A 22,835-nucleotide genomic window follows, 5' to 3' on the forward strand; every position below is an offset into this window, starting at 1 on the left:
AATTTTACTATGAAGATTATTTAATAATAATGAACAAAACTAAGATGCATGTAAATATTGTCAATATTTGTTTCCAACACTTTCAATGTATTCAACATGATTAATGTATTGACACAATAAAACAACTGTAACAAAACTATGATGCATGTAAATATTGTCAACATTTGTTTCCAACACTTTCAATGTATTCAACATGATTAATGTATTGACAAAATAAAACAACTGTAACATGGTAATTTACCTAATTTATATGAATTATGTTTTATAATAATAGTAATGATAATATTTCATTAAAATACATTTCCAAAATCTTTTTGTTTGGTACAAATATGTTTGTTTACAATATGCATGTAAATAATAAGTCATGGATTATTTTTAAACTTATATTGTATTTGACAAATCATCATGAAATCACAGAATTGCAAAAATGTATCCAAATAAATATCTCAAACATATTTTCTGTGTTCCCCTTTACTCTTTAAACACAATCCCAGTCCCCAAATTAGTTAGGGCAGCACACATCTTTATTATTTTGTCACATCTTGATAACACTGATTCAATGCTTTCATCTTTAATGCTTTTGACACATCTGATTGGTAAAGTCCCTTTCAATGCAGTAAATCTATTTTTCATCAATCCGATCACACGTTCTATATGAATACGAACAGAGGAAATTTTTCGTGAAATTTCAACATCTCTTCCTGGTAACTGTTTTTTTCCTTTAGTAAAAGATGGTGTAAGGAATTGTGCACTACAAATTGTGGCAAAATCATCTCTAAGTGTAAATCCTCTATCACCAAGTATCTGGTCTCCTGGCATGTGATATTTTGGACCAATAAAGCCTGACTCACTAACTATTTTAATGTCTGAAGCTCTGCCTCCCCATGCATTAGATATGAAATTTATGCAGCCAAGAGGTGTACAAGAAATAAAAACTTTAATGGTGCAGTGTTTCTTGTATGAACTATAACATCGTGCCCTTGCCAATAAATTTTTGGGCGCTTCAACGAATATCTCAAAACAATCTATTATTGAAGTCAGTCGAGGAAATTTGCATTTGAAAACTGGCGGTATATTGTTGAATATTGTCTCTCTGTCCCGTCCACTTGACCATGAATCCAATTTTGGCATGCATAAGATCAATCCATTTCCAGAAGTAGTCAATTGTTGTTGATTTGGGAGTTCCCTTTACAGGTGCAAGTAATTCAAATGACAAATTATGACGCAGTTTCACGAGTGTCAAAAATAGTTGTTCTTTTAGTGGCAGGCTGGCTTTATTTGACCCTTTACTTGTAATGCAGGTGCTTAAAAACGTAAACAAATTTAAAAATACATCCCAGCTAATGCCAGTCATCATCTGGCATGCATCATTTTTTCCTTCTACAGAAGCTGATGAAAGTGAGGTAGCACTAAGAATTTCTTCCAATACTGCTATTCTCTGTAGGGCATCGTCTCTTTCTTTTCGAAGATTTTCAACTTCAGTATAAAGCATCTCTCTCTCAGACTTTTCCAATGGTTGTTGCATTGGCATCAAGTGTGGGGCTGTTGAAGTTGACACAAATTCAGTTGACTTTGTCTCCATGTCCCGAGATAAGTCCTCTAAAGTTTCATAATTACCTGACAAGGTAGAAGATGGCAACTCCATTTGTGAGTTGTCATCTAACAACTTTAATTTCGTTCTTGCCTGACGTGGTTCAGCCAATTTCACTGTTAAAAGAGACAAACATTATATATATATATATATATATATATATATATATATATATATATATATATATATATATATATATATATAACTCATGGGAATGTAAAAATATCCTTGCGCTAGCGCAAATAGTTTTGTAATGATGTGTGCACAAGAGGATAACACCAGTAAGGAGGAAAGTGAGAGTTTGAGCATAACGAATAACTCTGGAAAACGATTTGTTGATGCAGGCCACATAAGTGACAATTGTATTTTTCTATGATATAACATGCATAAAGCTGTTTACCAAAATTACTTTAACATAGTATGATAAACTACTTATTTTAAATTCAGCCCTGAATGTAAATTTGTAAGCATCAAACCAAAAACAATCCATTTGGGAGCCGAGACCGCCATAACACTGGACCCATGCAAGTCACCCACTTTGCATGGGCCCTGTGCAGCCCCAAAATGGACAGTGGCCCGCATCAACCCTGCCGCCTTCATTCCGCTCACCGACCTATGTGGCTACCAAGTGAGCAGAATATAACAGTGCCAATTGAGAAGATGGCAAATAGTGAACAAAATTCAGTTTTAATTTATTTCGGTGATTCTTGGCTGTTGTAAATATTTGGCCAAAGTTCCTCCTGTGTACTCTTCCTGTCATATCCATATGCAGTGAACCCACTTGCATTATGATGAGATTAGACAGTGTGTTCAGGTCCGTGTACCCACTACACCTGAAACAGAAATCAAATTTATGCGTGAGTATCTATGTGACATAAAACTAACCTGACATGCAATAACTATATCTATATACAATGTAGTTATGAATTGTTCTTGGTAACCAGATGGGAAATGAAAAGTGCTAAATTAGCCTGCGAGACTGGGATTGAGGTTTCCAAAGTATATTCTGCAGTGAAAGCTCTATATATGTTCCAGCTGCGTCTGTATCATGGGAACTTTATGAAATTACACAAATCTCAATATTTATCAAACTAATTGTTCATCATGATTAATTTAAAGTTATACAATCTAAAAACTTGTACCAGTGTTTTGTGAATAGGTGTGCACGTTTTATACATGAATCTATGTAATTCTGTTTAAAATATAAAATCCTAATTCATCTGTCCAAGAACATAAACTAATAGACACACAATAAATGATTACATTATATTGATTACATTATATATATATATATATATATATATATATATATATATATATATATATACACACACACACACACCTGCACTACTTGATCTGTTTGCAGCCCTTTTAAAACGGTCAACTTTTACATGTGACTTTTCATTCCCATCGTCATGTCTGCTTGTGGTGGTACTTGGGAAAATGGAGGGCACATAATCTGGATGTGTCGAGTCGTTGACTTTTACCCCTGAAAAATTAGAACAAGAAACTTAATTCAGACGTAGAATGTTCTTCTGCATTATCATGACATTTATGGCAGAACTACAGTTTAGTGTTGTGAACGTGTACTTAGCGAAACGATAGTTACTCTGGGGGTGGGGTAGAACCCGTTATAGTATACAAAGAAAGTTAATTCCATTTCTCATCATTTACAGTAAATTAGTTAACGGTTTAAATGAAAGGATATAAATTAGCATAATACTTACCAGTAATGAAATGTACTGAACAAACGTAACAGTGTCCAGATTTTGGTGACCAGCGTTTATTTTTGTTGATACTGCCGTCAGAATTTAGCTTTGCTCTGCTAATTGAATGTAGCCATCTTTCTCTTTGTGAGCTTTCACTTGGTATTATAAAAAACTGTAAATTTGGATTTTTCTTCTTGTTGGAAGTACAACCTGGTACACAACAGCTCTTAGGCATTTTGCATACAATTACTTTCTTTCCCCCAAACAAATATGGCGGCCGCGTTGGTAGGAATGTCATGTGACAATTCCTCGGATGTCCGACTGCAAGGATGTGGAGGCATTACAATGACAATCCATTGGCACCAGTGCTACTACGTTCCCTACCAGCACCGAAAATTTCAGGTGTAAAAGTGTGCATATCCAGCTGAAATAAAAGGGAAATAATTTAAAGCATAGACACACATGAACTTAAAATTTATCTGATTCAGTTAAACCAGGAAAGAAAATCAAAAAATAAAAGCAATAAGCTTTTTCCCTTAGAAATTATGAAAACAGAGTTTACTGTAATATGCATAATCATTTAATGATACTCAATATTGCATTATCAAGTTTCTCATTATTTACCAAAAAAAGTACTAAAAATGTGACTTATTTCTTGTAAACAATATGTATTATAATGGAAGATAACTGAGTGAAATACCTACTTGTGTGATAATTTTCTTTCCACGACTTAATTATCCATGTAATACAAGTTAATTCCCATAAGAGTGAATTAAATTATAAGCAATATATATATATAAAAAATATTAGATAGTGAGAGGTTACATAATCAGAGACCTCCCTATACATATATCTTTATATAAATATAGCAGAGAGCCTGAGGCTACTTATTTAATTTTTTTGGTCAGAGACAAGGGGTCAGCCACATGTGCAGATGAATGCAGCAATGTGGAACACCTTCTTCTGGGAACATGCCCAAATATCCCCGAGCTGTTATGGGGTTATGCGATGGGATCAAGAGTCAGAGGAACAATGGGTGTTTGGTAAGAAGGGAACGGGTAAATATGTGACAGATATAATTACAAGTCAGAAATGTTTAACCTCTATGAGGAAATTTATACAGATAATCCTGGATGCAAACCAGCCAATATCAGTAGAGGGTTAGAAGTAGGGCTGACACAACTGGAAATACTGGGCTAAGGAAATTAATCGTCTGCCAGTATTCCTGCCCCATCCTGAAAGGGGATGCAAAAGGTTTCAAGCAGAAATTTTACTGACATTATACAAGAAAATATTTTGGATATGATGGCTCAGAGACATAATTTAACAGAAATCAATATGTCAAGGGAAAACACACCTGATAACATTGATGTACAAGACTGGTCATACAATAATCCTTTGTATTCAGGTGTTGGGAAAATTTCATTGCAGCCAGCAACACAAGTCTGCTACATACAGGCTGAAAATGAAAAATCAGAAGACTTATACTATTGTCCTAATGACATAAAATAAACAGCATTCTCATTTCTAACAACAAATTAGATAAACTTAATATAAAATACAAGAACTGTGATTGCACTGCAAATAAAACTCTAGAAACTAATATTGGTGATGGAGAAACCTGGGTGGGTCTGAGAATGTTTCCTTTTCCTGGAAGATAATTAATAAGTGCATCATACTAAGGATCCAGATATGGCGGCTATGTGACTGCAGTGAACCTGTAAAATGAGGGACTTACTCAGACTATCTTTGAAAACTTTATTGATACCCGACATTCTCAGAAAACCATAGTAAATATATATTTAAAATTTATCAAATTTGGTTCATATGATGCCAGGGTTTACCAAAGCCACTAAACAACAAAAAAATGCATGACACATCAAATGTAGTGTAAAAATGCATTTAAATGACTTCATGGTGATACTGAAAGAGGGAATGGTTGCGCATTGTACAGTGAAGATGCTAATGTACAGAATTATGGGTGAGATCAATTTGTGTAGTAATGATTCACATTCATGTATGGGTAATTTAGTTTGAAAAAGTCCATACTTGCCATTAAATTCTAAAATGGAAGTAACAAAACAGTCAGATGGTACATTGCAGGATTGTATTAATTATCTTTTGGGACCATGGAATCAGGAGAAAACAAAATTTGACACAGTTGACAGGTTGGGTTATAAGACATTTATTGCCAAGACACGTAACCTGGACAAGAAAATTTCCTGGTAGAGTGCAGTGTAAATTAATACTACTATGGAATGGTGAATAAAATTGATGGTAGTAATCTTCCAGGGAGAACTGAGTGGGTTCAGAACCAACTGGCGCTGACATTGTTTGTTTATGGTAGTACCACTAGATTGGAAAGACAAAGTTTAATAGAAAGATGTTCTTGTACAATTCTCATATTGTTGTAAAGTATGAGTTTTCAGATGATGTGTATTATATACAGTATATTTATAGTATAGATATGGTTGTTTTGTGTCATCAGAATTGTTTTCATCGTATTTTATTGATAAAACGTTGGACTAGTGTGTTCAGGGTAATGCTACGCTATTCTCTGTATTTTATCATATTGATGTGTTTTATTATGAATGTTTACACTATCTTGTATATGAACATCGTTACATGACTATTAACGGTGAGGTTGATTTTTCTTTAATTTGTCACTATTAACTGTTAAGTAGTTATTTCTTAGATAATGACAATAGTTATACTGCCTTTTCCATTTAATGTGTATTTTTGTCTGTTACTGTCTCCCAGAACGTGCTTTGTTTTGTCTAGATTTTGCATTTATACAGATTTTGAGTCAAAGAGAAATTCTAACTTGTATAAAATAATTCTAAGAAATAATAATATAACCTACTTAAAGAAATATCTGGTACATTTCTTTAATAAGATTTATAATTCCAGGTTGGTAGAATTTTAGTCTTGCTTAGTAAGCCAAATGTTAGATTTCCTTATTTTTATTATTCATTTATGAATTAAGAAAATAGAATTTTCAAGTACACATGAAATTGTGGCATGTTGTGACAGCCTTATTTTGTAAAATTTTTAATATGGTAATGAAATTAAATCAATATTATTGTATGTAAATGAAATTATAAACATGCAAATAAGAAAAAAAAGAAGACAGAACAGAAAAAGTAAAATATAAGTTATTCTTGATTTATTTACTACATCCTGCATGTCTTTCTTTGCAATCTCTTTTGTCTTTCTTGACTGTATTATACAAACATATCATCAACAACACCACTTGCATAATTTGTCTACCTTTTTTTCACCTAAAGCTAGTACCAGGTGAACCTAGAATGTGCTATGGCTGGAAGAACCTTGGCAAACAGTCATAATAATACTACCTTTGTTTGACTTTTTTTCTTCCCCCCAGTACATAGCCTTCTCTATGAAGGGCTGATAATGTAGGGGAGGTAACTGTTTTTTGGACCTCTATAATAGAATGTACACTAGTTAGTTTTTTCATCTTTAGTGCATTTGAGGAAAGTTGTACAATACAATTCACATTAGTATGGTTTTCCTTAGCATGTATTTCAGACAAATGGGACATCCTCTGCCTTTTCCATTAAGTTGACACACAAACCATGGAAACTTTATCACAACTGTTACTTCCAGGTCAGTACCCACAAAAAGAAATTCATTAGAAATATTCCAACAAATGATTTGAATTATCTTTTTTATAATTGATCTCAATAAATAGATAAGTTACATGACTCACATGCAAATGTCCACTCTTGTTTAGATCAAAATCAGATGTTTAGTTGATGGTACGTGATCTATAATGCATTGGTCAAGAACATAATTGGTTGTATACACATTAAATATCCTCAGATGTTATTTTATTTATGAATTATTATCAAAATGAATTAGCCTACTTGTGGCAAAGATCAAGAAGCAATGCCAGAAGCAGAACTAATGTGTATGAGGGAAATTTCATGGGAAGTCTACAAACTGGTGAAAGCAACTGCGAGTATCTTTGCACGATATCAATTTCCCAAGTGACTACATTCTTGGGTAAATTGGGTCTCTTGTTAAACACTCATCTACTGAACCATGTAATACGTGGGTGTTTTGAATAATTTTAACCATCTGACAAAACTAGAAATATGTTAATAGCAGATATGGTTATATTGATAGCAATAATCCATATCCATTATGAAAGAGTAGAGGTAAGTATTTCAAAACAAAATACACAAATGAACAAAATGGATAGATCTGATTTTGACCATAAAAGCATGGCAATCACTGGATATCATGTCTGATATTTTAAATGTGTTGTCTTTCATGTGCAGCATAACATATCAGAAATTGACCCTGTTCAGTTTGTTTTCCATAGCCTACTTGATAATTCAGTGCACAAAGAATTTTTTTTTTTAGAAACAGGCCCAGGGCTACTGACTTAAACTCACAATCCCTGACTGAAATTCCACAAGCCCAGACTTGTACCTGTCAACTCTCATGCCCAGGAGAAAAAAACTCTTTTCCTTTAATTGCTGCTATTGAAACTAAAATTAGAGGGGTTATGGGAATTGGGCTATCAGATCTTTTGAGCACTGTAACTGAAACACTTCCAGGCAGAGCCTTTCCAGTGGATGCATTATGGTGAGACAATGTTGAAGAAGCAGAATCTCTGATGCTCTGGTCAGTGTGTATGATACAAAAGACAATAATGTCCCCTGTGATAAATACTGTATTGTATGTTCAATCATACTGAACAGCAACATTTATTTAGTTTTACTTCACAAAAAATGGACATTTTTATTTTATACTGGATCCTGGTCAATGTCTTAGATTCCAACTCCATGTGTCAAGGTATTAAACTGAGTGGATAGGTTATCTCCATATGTCCATTATTTGAGAAAGAGAATCTGAGACTTTTATATAACAAGAAGTTTAACACTAAAATGGTATATGAGACTTTTATAAAACAAAGTGTTACACTAAAATGGTATATGGGACTTTTATATTACAAGACTTTTAACACTAAATGGTAAATGGGACTTTTATATTACATGACTTTTAACACTAATTGGTACATGGGACTTTTTATATAACAAGACATTTTACACTAAAATGGTATATGGGACTTTTATATAACAATACATTTTACACTAAAATGGTATATGTGACTTTTATATTATAAGACTTACCATTAAAATGATATTTAGGACTTTTTTATTACAAGACTTACAATTAAAATGATATTTTAGACTTTTATATTACAAGACTTACCATTAAAATGATATTTAGGAATTTTATATTACAAGACTTACCATTAAAATGATATTTAGGACTTTTATATTACAAAAATGTTAACACTAAAATGGTATTTGGATTTTTACATTACAAGAATTTAACACCAATTCATTTGAATTAGCTTTCTATAACTGATCTTAATAGGTACATGTACATGGTAACATGTCCCACATACAAATGTCCATTCTTCTTTAGATTGTACGGGGATCAGAATGACATTTAAATGTCCCACATGTAAATGTCTGTTTTTGTTCAGAGTGTTTGGGGATCTTAATATGTACATGGTAACATGGCCCACATGAAAATGTCCATTCTCTTTTAGAGAGATTGGCAACGTGAACAACTACATCGTTACATGTCATATATGGGGGGCCCCGAGTGGCCGAGTGGTCTAAAGCACTCACCATTCCGGATCACTGCCATCTCACCTGTCTGCGTGGGTTCCAGTCCAAGGCTCTGCTAGCATTGGTACGTGGGAAAGTCTGCCAGTAGTTTCTTGTGGGTCGGTGGTTCTTCCTCCACCAATTATACTGGCTGCCATGTATAGCCTATCTTGTGCTGAAAAATGGTGTTAAACCCTAGAACAACAACAACAACATGTCATATATGGAAATGTCCATTCTTGCAAAATGATTCAAGGGGAAATAGCATTATTGCATTATTTAAGATGTTTTTAGAGAAATATTTAAGGGAAGTTGCTAAACCATATTTCATGTAATTTTTCATACATGAAAAATATTAATTCCAGTGTGCGAAAAATTATATGAAAAAAAATAATTATCATTTTGTGGTACTGACTGTAAAAAAATAAAAGGATCATTCCCAAACAAGTTCTAATGAAGACATCCTACTTGACAACCTACAGTACAAACGTACAAAATAAACATATATTTTCTGTCTCATTCTGCTCAACTAAAATCAACTAAAAAATACAATTACAATAAAAATTAAAGTACTCAAAAAAGATTTTTCTTGTTATTAGTGAACGAGAGAGAGGATATTGTTTCATTGTGCAAGCTCGTCTGCATTTAGAGCATACTTCTTTGTAGCTGTTATGTCATGTAATGTTGGCAAAATAAGTAAGATGTTTCAAACATGTATTAATTATGGGTATTATTTATTGGTAAACTGTACACAACGATACGAGTTCACACTGTCAAGAAATTAGTGCAACTTGTATTCTTACAGCAACAATAATCTCAATATCAAATTGCAATAAAATAAAGAAACTGGAAAAACGTTTTAATCAATACATGCGAGCTTGTGTGTGTCAGAGAGAAAAAGTGATAGAGAAAAGAAACAAAATTTGTCAGTGCACAAAACCATATTTTTGGGGGCAGTTTTATTTGTAGCTGTTGCAAAGAGAAAAATAACTATTTTCAGTTACTTGACGATTGTGTGTGTGTGTGTGATTAGGATTTTTAATGTAGCTTTAACAATTTTTCAGTCGTATTGCTATGATGACTGCATTGTGGCAGTTTATAGTGATGTCTAGCACTTGGGCATCATGCCACAGACTTGTAGCATGATGTCCCACCCAGTCGTATCATCCTGCCACTAAGCCAACCAGTCCTAACACTAAACTCTTAATGTGCGCACCTAGCGAGCTGTTAGTACCATTTTTCTAAGTGTTTGGTATGACTTGGCTGGGGTTTGAACCCACGACCACCCACTTCCGAGGCAGATGCTCTAACCACATGCCACTGGTGAGGTGTACCTGATGATTGTGATAATCCTCATGTATTATGACATTACTATATTCCATTATCAGGAAACACCTCTTAATCAACAATTCTTCCTGGTTTTAATTATGATATACATTGTCACGATAACCACATGGCTATGCATTATTTACATGCTGATTAAATATGTTTAAAATAAGTGATTTTGTGAAAGGAATTAAAAATGCTCACGGTGTTGATAAAAACCCAAATAAAAGGAACTATAAGACATACTGTACACCATTTCCTTTTAAAACGTATTGTCACACAAGTACTCGTATTAGTTAATCAAAACGGCTCAAAGAATTACATTTTCTTTTCCATATGAAATGAGCAAATAAGAGAAAATTGAGAACAGAAAGTATGTTCACTTTACCTTTGACAAGTATGTGGAGGCAGTACCCCAGCAGTATAATTACATTACAAAGGCACCTGTACTACTACATCCCCAACCATCACCAAACTTTCAAGTGGAACAGTGCGCACATCCATCTGAAATAAGGGGCAACTAATATATATAAATCATATCAACACAGGTAATTTCTATTCGATGGTTTGAAGCCTACATTTCACCTTGAACTAAAACAACACTGAAACTAACTTGGATAAGGTGAGGGAGTATCTCAAAAAGGATGATCATTCTATTTTCAATATTCCTCTATATAATCACAGGACAAAGTCACTTTTGCTTTCCTAACAAATGAAGGTGAAGTTTACATTTTTGGGGTGACTTAGTCACCCACTTTGCCCGGTAGCATGACCCCTGATATATATATGTGTGTGTGTGTGTGTGTGTGTGTGTTTCAAATGTTCAGTATTATTTCATGCCTTTAAAAATATGCTGGATATACCAAATATACAGTATCTTATAAGGTACATATAATTTTAGACTCAGTTTCACTGCCAATATATTTTTTTCACTGGAATTTTCATGTTAAAAATACAAATTAAATTTTAAATTGACATATTACTAAATATTCATGTTATAAATTAATACTACTGTGGAATGATGAATAAAGGTGATGGTAGTGATCTGGTAGAATCGGGTGGGTTTGGATTCCACTGCAGACGACCTTGGTTAGTCACAGAAGTATTTCATTCTGCATGGAAAACAGATTCGCTGCCATCTTTGTAATGAACTAGGACATAAGCAAAAGTTGTGCACATACCAATAGGTAGAAGGCTGTGATGTACAGGCCTATGCAACACATATCCAGCAACAAAATGCATTAGAATATGTGTACACTTTTCAATGTAATAATTATAATTCTATAAACAGGTTTCAGGCACTATCTGATTTGTGTACAAAGTGCAACTTGTTAACATGTAAACAACTGTGTGATACTGTTCAAGTTACTTCTCCCTCTGAGGCCCCCCAAGTGTCTAATATGTCAATGTCTTCTTGTATGTATGTAAATCAGTCTCATATTGAACATTCTCAAATATCCACTACATGTGGTCATGGTACAACAGATGGATCTTGTATGTTATCTTCTTCATATGTTTCTGTAAATAATCAAGGCAATGTAAAGAAATCTGTCAAGTCTAAAAACAATATATGGCATACTACCTTGTCTGAAGATCAATCCTCTGATCAAAATTGTCATGTATTTGGCCTCCTCAAAAGAGGTCTGCAAGTAATCAACCTAAATATTCAACACATCCTCCCTAAACTGAATGAGATAAAGTTAATATTACAGCAAACTAGATCAGTCAATATTCTAGGCCTATGTGAAACCTTTCTTTCCGACGATACTGATGATTTGGCTCTCCAAATACAGGGGTTCAACTTTGAAAGAAAAGATAGGGAATCCATGGGGGGTGGGGGTATTCTTCTCTATGTAGACAGTTCCATTAGTTATAACAGACGTGTTGATCTAGAGACTATTGGGGTAGAGAGCGTCTGGATCGAAGTAACCCTTGCCCAATCAAAGCCAATACTCTTATGTTCGGTTTACAGGCCACCTAGTTCCACAGCTGATTGGATTGATAGGTTTGAGGTTCAAATTCAAAAAGCATTACTTAAGGAAGATTTAGAAATTATCATATTAGGTGATTTTAACATTGACTATATGAAAACTCCACCATTAACATGGATAAGTAGCTTTGAAACTTACAACTTTACTCAATTAATTAACACCCCAACTAGAGTAACGGATAAAAGTGCTACTATCATTGATCATGTCTATACTAATAAACCTGAAAACGTAAGTGAAATTAAGGTACCAGTGTATGCACTGAGTGACCACTACCCAGTCTGTATAACTAGACATGTTCCGAAATCATCTAAAAATGGCCAACACATTGAAATTCAATACAGGGACTTCAAACAGTTTGATGAGGAAATGTTCTTAAATGATTTAGTTTGCAAACCTTTCCAATCAGTCTGCACTATAGCTGATGTCAACACTGCCTTGGACAAATGGTATCAGATGTTCAATGCAGCCTTAGACAAGCATGCCCCAATTAAAACAAAAAGGGTTAAACACCAAATTACACCCAAGTGGATTACCCCTGAGATCAATGAGGCTAGGCACCTAAGAGATAATTTCCACAAGAAAAAAGACATGAAAAGCTATAGAAAGTGGAGAAATAAAACCAAGTACCTGATAGATAAGGCAAAAGAGAACTACTATAAACAGGCTATCAATGAAAGTAAGAGTACCAAAACATTGTGGAAGCATCTAAAAGAGCTGAACCCACGCAAGAACAGTTGCCTTCCCCCTAGACTTAAGCAAAATGATGATATAGCAACATCTGTACAAGACATTGTGGAAATGTTCAACAATTTCTTCATAAGCATCTCCAGTAAGAGTATTCAGAACCAGACTAACATCCCAATTGAACTTGATGCTCTTCTATTATTTATAAAAGCTAAAATTCCTGATGAAAATTATTTTTCAATAGCTAATGTTAGTGAAGGTGATGTTTTTGATATGCTAATTAAGGTTAATATTAATAAATCCTCTGGATTGGATGGTATTGGTCCACGAATTCTTAAAATTGCTGCACCAGTAATAACAAAGTCACTAACGCATATCATAAATTTAAGTATAATGAGTGGTAATTTTCCAGAAACATTGAAATGTGCAAAGGTTACACCTATCTTTAAGAAAGGAGAAAAGGAGGATCCAGGAAATTACAGACCAATATCAATTCTACCTGTATTGTCAAAACTATTTGAAAAGCATGTAGCCATTCAGGTCTATAAATTTTTCGAAACATACTCTCTATTTCATAAAGCTCAATCAGGATTTAGAAAGTACCACTCATGCCAAACAGAACTTACCAAATTAACTGATCTTTGGCTGAAGGAAATGGATACTGGACATATGACTGGGATTGTTTTCCTTGACTTCAAGAAAGCCTTTGATCTTGTTGATCATGAAATTCTGCTGCAAAAGTTGAACTGTTACAGATTTGACAATCCTTCTTTAAACTGGTTTAGATCATACCTAAACCAAAGGTCTCAACAAGTAAGCATTGGCAATATTAGCTCTCAAACTTGCACTATTCATTCAGGAGTCCCTCAAGGCTCAGTTTTGGGCCCTCTCCTCTTCCTTATCTATATCAATGATCTACCATTAAATAATGAATCCACAAACACAGATTTGTTTGCAGATGATGCAACTTTGTATACATCTAGTTCTGATACTGAAGTTATCCAAATGAAATTAAACTCAGACCTTATCAGAGTCCAAAACTGGGCACAACAAAATAGGATGGTAATTAATGAAGGTAAAACAAAATGTATGATTTTGGGGACATCACAAAAGCTACACAAGTCAGGGAACCCAAAACTGTCTCCAGAGTATCTTCAAGACTTATTCAGGCCTTTTTCAGCACAATACCAGTTGAGATCAATATCACATGGAAACATTCTAATACCAAAACCAAGAACAGAGCAATTTGAAAAGAGTTTTCAATACTCTGGCACAGTTCTGTGGAATAAGCTTCCACTACATGTAAAATCTGCTGAAAATATTAGAATATTTAAGAAAAGATATCATGAGCATGTATGTGTTTCTAACAGATAATGGAATTTAGTATTTTAATACTAAACATGTTAAAATAAACAGTAATTATTGCCATCTTCATATAATGTGCATTGTTATACTCTCCTTAAGAGGGCCTCAAGGGAGAATAGTCCTTGACTAATGAGTCACCCTCTATAAATAAAGCATTATTATTATTATATTATTATTATTATTATTATTATTATTATTCCATACAACATCAAAAATGATAGCTGCATCAAAAGCTCAGTATTAGATTGTTTAGAACTCTGGGTAAACAATTTTCCAAATGTTTTGCAACTGAAGTTTGTCAACAAATGAGACCTCTATCAAAACAATTTTCCACAAAATTCACATCTGAATGTTATTTTATACATATTTCACTTTCTATTCATTGGTCACCCTTGTGTATCAGCAAGTAAAACCAGCTGTGTGACTATATACTTGTCCACAAATTTTTCAGACTTGTATGGTCTCTCAAGATAGTGTATTCTCAGGTGTGTTGACATAAGATACTATCTCTAAAACAATTTCCACATGTTCCACAGTTGAATGGTTTATTACTAGTGTGTATTCTCAAGTGTGAAGGTAAACTGGATCTTCAATTAAACATTTTTTCTCACACTTCGCATTTGTAAGGTTTATTACCTGTGTATCCTAAAGTGTGTGGACAAATGAAGCTTGTGACTATTTCACATTTGAATGGTTTGGCACCAGTGTGTAATGTCAAGTGTGTGGACAAATTATGTTTGCTGCAAAATATTTTTATGTATTTCACATTTGAATGGTTTATCACCTGTGTGTATTCTCAGGTGTTTTTGACAGACTGGAACTGTGGTTAAACAATTGTCCATAAAGATAACAATATATATATAAGGGAAGCTGAGATATGTTTTAATTCAATTTAGCTCAAAATGCCAAAATATGAGCTTTGTCCTACTGTTAAAGAAACCCACTCACTAACTCCAGATTACATCACATGTCCAACTCAGAAACTTTCTCCTCAAGAACAGTTTAGACTCAAAGCTTAATGGTAAGTTGTGAACAAACATAAACCCAGCAAGAGAAAAACCTAAGGTCTGGACTTTCTTGCAGGCTGAGTGTAGTTGGTTTGTCACTGACACATTGTAATCATTGACACATCGTAATCATTGATGCATTGCAATCATTGACACATTGTAATCATTGACATGTAATTACTGATGCATTGCAATCACTGACACATTGTAATCATCGACACTTGTAATCATTGAGACATTATAATCACTGACACAGTGTAATCATTGACACACTGTAATCATTGACACATTGTAATTGTTGACTCACTGTAATCATTTACACATTATAATCATTGACACACTGTAATCATTGACACATTGTAACAGAGGCGTAGCTGGGGGGGGGCAGGGGGGTACATATGTCCCCGGGTGCCAAGGTACAGGGGCACCAAAATGAGGCTTACAACGTTACATTATAATAAGGAAACAAGGGTAATATTCAAAAATGTGATTAAACGGGGAGGGGGCTGGGGCGCCAATTTTATAGTTCGTCCCCGGGCACAAAATATCATAGCTATGCCTCTGCATTGTAATCACTGACACACTGTAATCATTGACACATTATAATTATTGACTCATTGTAATCAATGACACACTGTGATCATTGACACATTGTAATTGTTGACACATTGTAATCATTGACACACTGTAATCACTGAAACACTGTAATCATATAGAGAAGATATTATTCATTTTGTGCAAAGAAAAGTGATTCAAGGTGAAATCTGGTTTAACAAACCATTAAGTATATTATGTGTGTAACTTAATCACAATTAATGTCACCAGTAATCACCAATCATTGATGTTGTGTACATACATCAAATAGTGAGTTTTAAGGTACGTAAATTGATAATCACAATTAACGTCACCAGTAATCACCAGTCAGTCATATTGTGTACATACATAGAACAGTGAGTTTTAAGGTGTGTAACTTGATAATCACAATTAATGTCACCAGTCAGTGATGTTGTGTACATACATAGAACAGTGAGTTTTCAGGTGTGTAACTTGATAATCACAATTAATGTCACCAGTCAGTAATGTTGTGTACATACACAGAACAGCGAGTTTTAAGGCGTGTAACTTGATAATCTCAATTAATGTCACCAGTAATCACCAGTCAGTCATGTTGTGTACATACACAAAATAGTGAGTTTTAAGGTAACTACAATTTAATTTTCTTAAAAGAGAAGATCAGCAGACAGCATTATTGTGGAACACAATCTTGCAGGAACTTGCCTAAATGTTCCCATGCTGTTCTGGTTTATTCCAATGGGATCCAAAGATGGATGAACAATGGGATGTTGTATGGAGGAATGGGCAATACGTGAACTATGTGACTTATCAGAAATGTTTAATCCCAAAAGCACATTTATACTTAAGAACATATTTGACATGTTATGAAGATTATTAACATCATTCACATATAAAACAAAAAGATGAGAGAAAAGAACTTGTCATTATAAACTAAGAACTTGTCATTATAAACTATACATACAAAGAATTTAAAGCAGAAAAAAATATTACAAAGAACTACAAAAAGGCTTTTTTTTATAGAAAATGTTAAAAGAAAAGTGGCAAGGCAGATCATATTTAGTGACTGCAATGCAGGTAAAAAAAAGTTTGGTATTCTGACCCCAAAAGAATAAAAGGATGAGATCCAAACTTAAAATAACCCTGGAATGGTCCTTTAAAATCATTTCAAAATTTAGTGATGTGCTATTTAGAAGACAAGGAACACTAAGATACAAGCCAAAGAATGTACATCATGACAAAGTCAGCCTAAGACTGTACATCATGACAAAGTCAGCCTAAGACTGTACATCAGGACCAAGTGATCCTAAAACTGTACATCATGACAAGTCAAAGAGTGTATATCATGACAAAATCAGCGTAAGAATGGACATCATGACCAAGTGATCCTACAACTGTACATCATGACAAAGTCAGCCTAAGACTGTACATCATGACAAAGTCAGCCCAAGACTGTACATCATGACAAAGTCAGTCTAAGAGTGTACATCATGACAAAGTCAGCCTAAGAGTGTACATCATGACAAAGTCAGAAATATCTCATGGAGAGGTTTCTTCTGTGCAAGAACTCTGTATGAAAATTAAATACATGATGTACATCTAAAATTTAATCTTTAATTTTACCATATATTTCAATGCATACCTATTTAATGCATATGTTATAACTTCTTGATTTACTTATGTACTGTAAGTTTGCTGTTCATTGAATTTTCCTCATGTCTGTCCAAATGAAGCTAAAGGTTATGTAATCTGACAGAAATAAATTGTAGTTAGGGTATCTGTATTACATATTCAACATATAAATATTTTAACATGATGTGTATAAAATGAGTATAAACTTTTTCCTTTAAAGAATCAAAAGTTTACAGGCTATAGCTTTATTGCATGCATATATATGTATGTATAATCTGTGTGTATGTGTGTTTAAAATATGTATTATTATTGTATTATTATTTCATGCATTTAAAAATATGCTGAATATGCAGTATCTTATGATGCAGTTTTATACCTGATTTCAATGGCTATATATCTTTTGCACTGGAAGTTTCATGACAAGAACACAAATTAAGTTTTGAATTCATTTATTGCTAAATATGCATGTTATAAATAAATACTACTATGAAATGGGGAATAAAGGTAATGGTAGACATCTGGAAGAATGGTTGGGTTTCAATCCCACTGGGGCCGACTTTGGTTAGTCTCGGTGGTCATTCCACACAAGATCAAGAATGATGTCTGCATCAATGGCTAAGTGATAGATATGTCAGAGCTCTGGTTAAACAGTTTCCCACACATTTTGCAGATAAAGGGTTTGTCTCCAGTGGGTATTCTCAAGTGTGTCAACAAAAGAGACCCCTGGAGAAACAATTTTCCACAAATTTCACATCTGAATGATTTCTCACCAGTCCATGTCATCAGGTGTGTCGATAAACTAGATCTCTGGATAATTAATTTTCCAAATAGTTCACATTTGCATGGTTTGTCTGCAGTGTGTTTCTTCAGGAGCCAGTAGAAAGTTTTTATACACAAATACTGCATTCACCGGCCTAGTATACAAAATCATAATAAATAACAAGATAAAAAAGGTCCACATTTTTGGATAGTGATAATAAAAAGAATAAGAATAGTATTCACTTGACCAGATAAAACGGCAGTTCATAGCAATAGAAGTTTATGTACCATAACCCAAAATTTACACCTGCATTTTTCATGTCTGAAGGTCATTTTTGACATGAAGTGATTCTCACAGTGCAAACACAAGCCCTTTTCCTAGGTGATAATTCTGCAAAACACTGCATATTAAACAGGTGGATACAACTGAAATAGTCATCATCCAAGCCATTTTTGAGAAATTCTAATTTTCCCTGAACCCACATGTTTACTGCTATGTGGGACTAGCTCTTCTTCCTAGCCAACTATTGGTATTTCACTATCTACAAACCATAGTGCAAAGTAAATGTGGGAGGTGTACATGCCTCACATCAATTTCATGAACAACACAAGCCCAGAACAAGTAGTTGACAAACATATATGTGTCTTTAATTAGTAAACAATAATAGCTGAAAAAGTCACACCATAGCCTTAAGTTAGGAAATTGGACAGGGGCCAATTTACAAAACTATCCCTTGCCACCTCAAGTGTTTCAATAAATGAGTTAAATGATTAATGCCCCACATATTTCACATTTGTGTGGTTGGTCACCAGTGTGTATACCCATATATGCTGACAAACTAGAGCTGAGGCTGAAGCATTTTGTACATATCTCACTTTTTATTCATTGATCACCCTTATGTATTATCAAGTGTTGTCAAATCAGATTTATGACAAAATACTTGTCCATGTATTCTTCACACTTGCATGGTCTCTCAACATTGTGTATTCTCAGGTGTGTTGACTACTGATATTTACGACTAAAACATTCTCCACCTGTTTACATTTAAACAATTTATCACTGGTGTGTATTCTCAAGTGTGTTGATAAACTGGATCTTCAGTAAAACATTTTTCACACAGTTTGTGATTATATGGTTTATCACCAGTGTGTATTCTCAAGTGTGCATACAAATGATGTTTGTGACTCAAGATTTTCACATATTTCACATTTGAATATTGGTTTGTCACCTGTGTGTATTTTCAGGTATTTTGACAGATGGGACGTGGTTAAACAATATTCAACAAATGTCACATTTGTATAGTTCATCACCGGCATGTAAGATTAAATGTGTTGACAATGCTGATCTTTGAAAATTTATCCACATATTTCACATTTGTATGGTTTATCACTAGTATGTACCCTCGTGTTTCACCAAAGTAGATCTCTGCATGAACAATTTTCCACATATTTCACATTTGATGGGTTTGTCACCTGTATGCATAGCTATGTGCACTGCTAAACCAGCCCTATCGCATGAATAGCTACTGAATTCTTTACATTTGTATGCTTTGCATCTCCACCAACTTGTTTCTTCGACCTATATGACATGTATTTGGTCACTGGAGTCTGATATTTTATCAATAAATTATGATGAAATTTCTGACAACATGAAATCACCTTACTGGTACTATAAATTCGGTGCATAGAAACAAAGGAAGGCACCGGAACACAATAGAAACACAGAAAAGTAGCAACAGGGGATAATTTTTTCATAATTATAGAATATATAAAAATGGAATGTTTTCGGTATAATTTGAGTGTGCAGATTTCAAAAATGAACACATCTTTATGATATCTTTCAAATAAATTCACAGGAAGCATTCAAACACATGTAATGTCCACCATTTTTAATATTGGTCTTTGGCAATTTTTGAAAATTCTTAACCTCATGTTATTTCAAGCTGAAATTTTCATATTTCTTACATAGATTTTATATAGAAATGTTTTGTGAACATTCAGCTTTAAAAATAAATTGACTTTGTTATGTTCCAGATAATTCAGGAGCCCCCCTGTGCTTTTTTATCACCCCACCCCCCAACTTTTTTTCATGAAATACTATATTTTTGAGTCAAACACAAGTTGAAATTAAATGTTGCTTTAAAAATGGAATATTTTCTGCTTAATTTGAGTGTGCAGATTTCAAAAATGAGCCCATCTTTATGATATCTCTTCAAATAAATCACAGGAAGCATTCAAACACATGTACCATCCACCATTTTTAATATTTAAGTCTTTGGTCACTTTTTGAAAATTCTTGACCTCATGTTACTTCATGCTGAAAGTTACATATGGTTATATATAAATGTGTTGTGAACATTCAGCTTCAAGAATAAATTCACTTTTTCTATGTTCGAGGTACTTCTGAAGACTTTATGTGCCTTTTTGTCACAAGCCCCCTAACATTTTTGCATGAAATAACATAATCATGAGTCATACCAAGTTGAAATTGTATGTTACTCTTAAAACCAATAATGCATATTCATTACAGTGTTCATGTACATTTATACATTTATCTGAAATCACAATTCAGTAAATAACAACTGCTATTTTAGAATTTAGTTATCATAAGATATATTTGGTCAGTTTTCATTATTTATCTTAAGATATATTTGGTTAGTTTTCATATCTATAAAATAAAATCAATGACAAGAGGTTTTCCACTAAGTTTTCAATGCAGTAAGTCAGGATTTCTATAGTGTCAGCTTAGGATGGTGCAACATTAAATTTTGGATGTCCTAACTTTGCGATATTTTCATAATAATTCTGACCATTGTTTTGAGCAATATTACATAGTTCATGAAATAAATACAATTGTGGTATCAGAGATAGAGAAGAAACTGGCACTGAGCTGGTTCTCAAGAAATATTTTTAATTATGTATTTATTTAAATGGAGAAATACCACAGATAGATTCTTGGCTTATGACGACAATATTCATATTGATATTCACAAACAATGGCATGCTAATTTTAAATGAATTAAGTTTTCATTAGTTGAACTTTTACCTCTTTTCCGTCCCTACTAAACATGAACATTTTAATTTTAATACCAGTGTCTCTAGATAAGAACCGTACGTAGAACAGATGACCTGACATTGATAATATCTCAGCGATCACAGTCACATAATATTATCAATACGTCTAGTATCACTGAGTCGGTGAGTGATACTCCCGTCGAGTCTCTAACCTCGAAAATATATTACACAACAACAGTTGTACAAATATTTTGTAATAAGTTTGGTATAATGAACGACAGTACGTCTGTATAATCCGATTCCTTGCTATAAACGTCTGCCTTTTCATACAATCAAGTTTTCGTGTGTTTTTGAACCCAAATTATGTCGTATTGTTGTCATTGTTTACATTTTGTACGTACCCATGATCCGGGAAGAGTTACCGTTCATGCTGGCATGGGTGACCTTTGAAAAAGACGTAATTCGTGGATTTTCTGCAAATATTCGCACACATTTTACCATTATTCTCGTAAAATTAACTCCAAAGTATTTAAAAAGTAGGCGTAGGTGAGCGTATATGTTCGTTTATTTAGTTTTTCAGCGTTTTGAAAGATTCGGTTTTCGTTTTTTTCCGCTGAATAAGTTGTAGAAATGTCCCAGTGTCATCTACGCTAAATATAGACAATTGACCTTTCAACCATGAATACATTCGGAGGTAATAATTTTGGCTTTTTACATATTAAAGCGGAGAAAGTACCGGGTGTAATGAGGTTGACATTTTGAGAAAACGTTAATCTTGATCGCCAGTGCCCTCTAGCGGTTTTCCTTTCCTTAGAAAAGCAATATCGTATATACCAAGGCTGGAAATTGGGAAATTTGCGACATTTTTGAAAGAAAATAACAGATCTCACATGATGGTTTTTGGACCAACAGTGGAAAGAAGTTGGATTGTTTTCATGTAATTTTCTTACAGATGTTACATTTCTGTAACAGTTCTCGATTCCATAATGTGGACTTGTCTTTATGCATGTAATTTAAGATTTGTATGTGACTGTTTTATTTTTGAATATCCAATAAAATCTTCTGATCTTATGAGACCATTTGGTAGCCACATATTTAATCTCGAGTTGTAACACTGTTTCAACATTCTTGCCTACCCAGCTTTTTTGTACGTCTTTTGATCTACACTAGAGAAACACAGACATGGAAAATATGAATAAAGGTGTGCAGATTATTATTAATGTTTGCGTTTATAATGCACTTAAGTAAACATCGTTGAATTATTTACATTATTTATTAAGTTTTGATTATGAAATTCATAGTTACCATATATCAATCAACACATTTTCCTAATAAACACAATTAATGACCATTTGGTATTCGTAAGCACAAAATGGCAAGCAGCAGGGAGGGTGACTGGATCACTTTTCAGGAGGCGTCCAATCGCTTCACCGACCCTTTATACATGTAAATTTTACCGCGTTCACATACTCATGCACGGATACCATGTTGAGCTCGTTGATGTGGTCGCGCCATCCCTGCTGCTATCAATT

General features: G+C 33.7%; 1 pseudogene across 1 annotated transcript; it reads right to left on the minus strand.

The window, feature by feature from the left end:
• Positions 1 to 2: 2 nt before the first annotated feature.
• LOC149787241 (uncharacterized) lies at positions 3 to 22,044 on the minus strand (annotated as a pseudogene). Its single transcript, XR_016425132.1, has 7 exons — positions 21,705 to 22,044; positions 10,666 to 10,781; positions 8,973 to 9,126; positions 4,658 to 4,759; positions 3,319 to 3,724; positions 2,934 to 3,080; positions 3 to 2,424 (listed from the first exon to the last, which is right to left on the minus strand). The product of XR_016425132.1 is annotated as an uncharacterized LOC149787241 (transcript).
• Between the last annotated feature and the right edge of the window lie 791 nt (positions 22,045 to 22,835).

Source organism: Sinohyriopsis cumingii, chromosome 12 (assembly GCF_028554795.1).
Source record: "Sinohyriopsis cumingii isolate HCF-2022 chromosome 12, ASM2855479v2, whole genome shotgun sequence".
NCBI lineage: Eukaryota > Metazoa > Mollusca > Bivalvia > Unionida > Unionidae > Sinohyriopsis > Sinohyriopsis cumingii.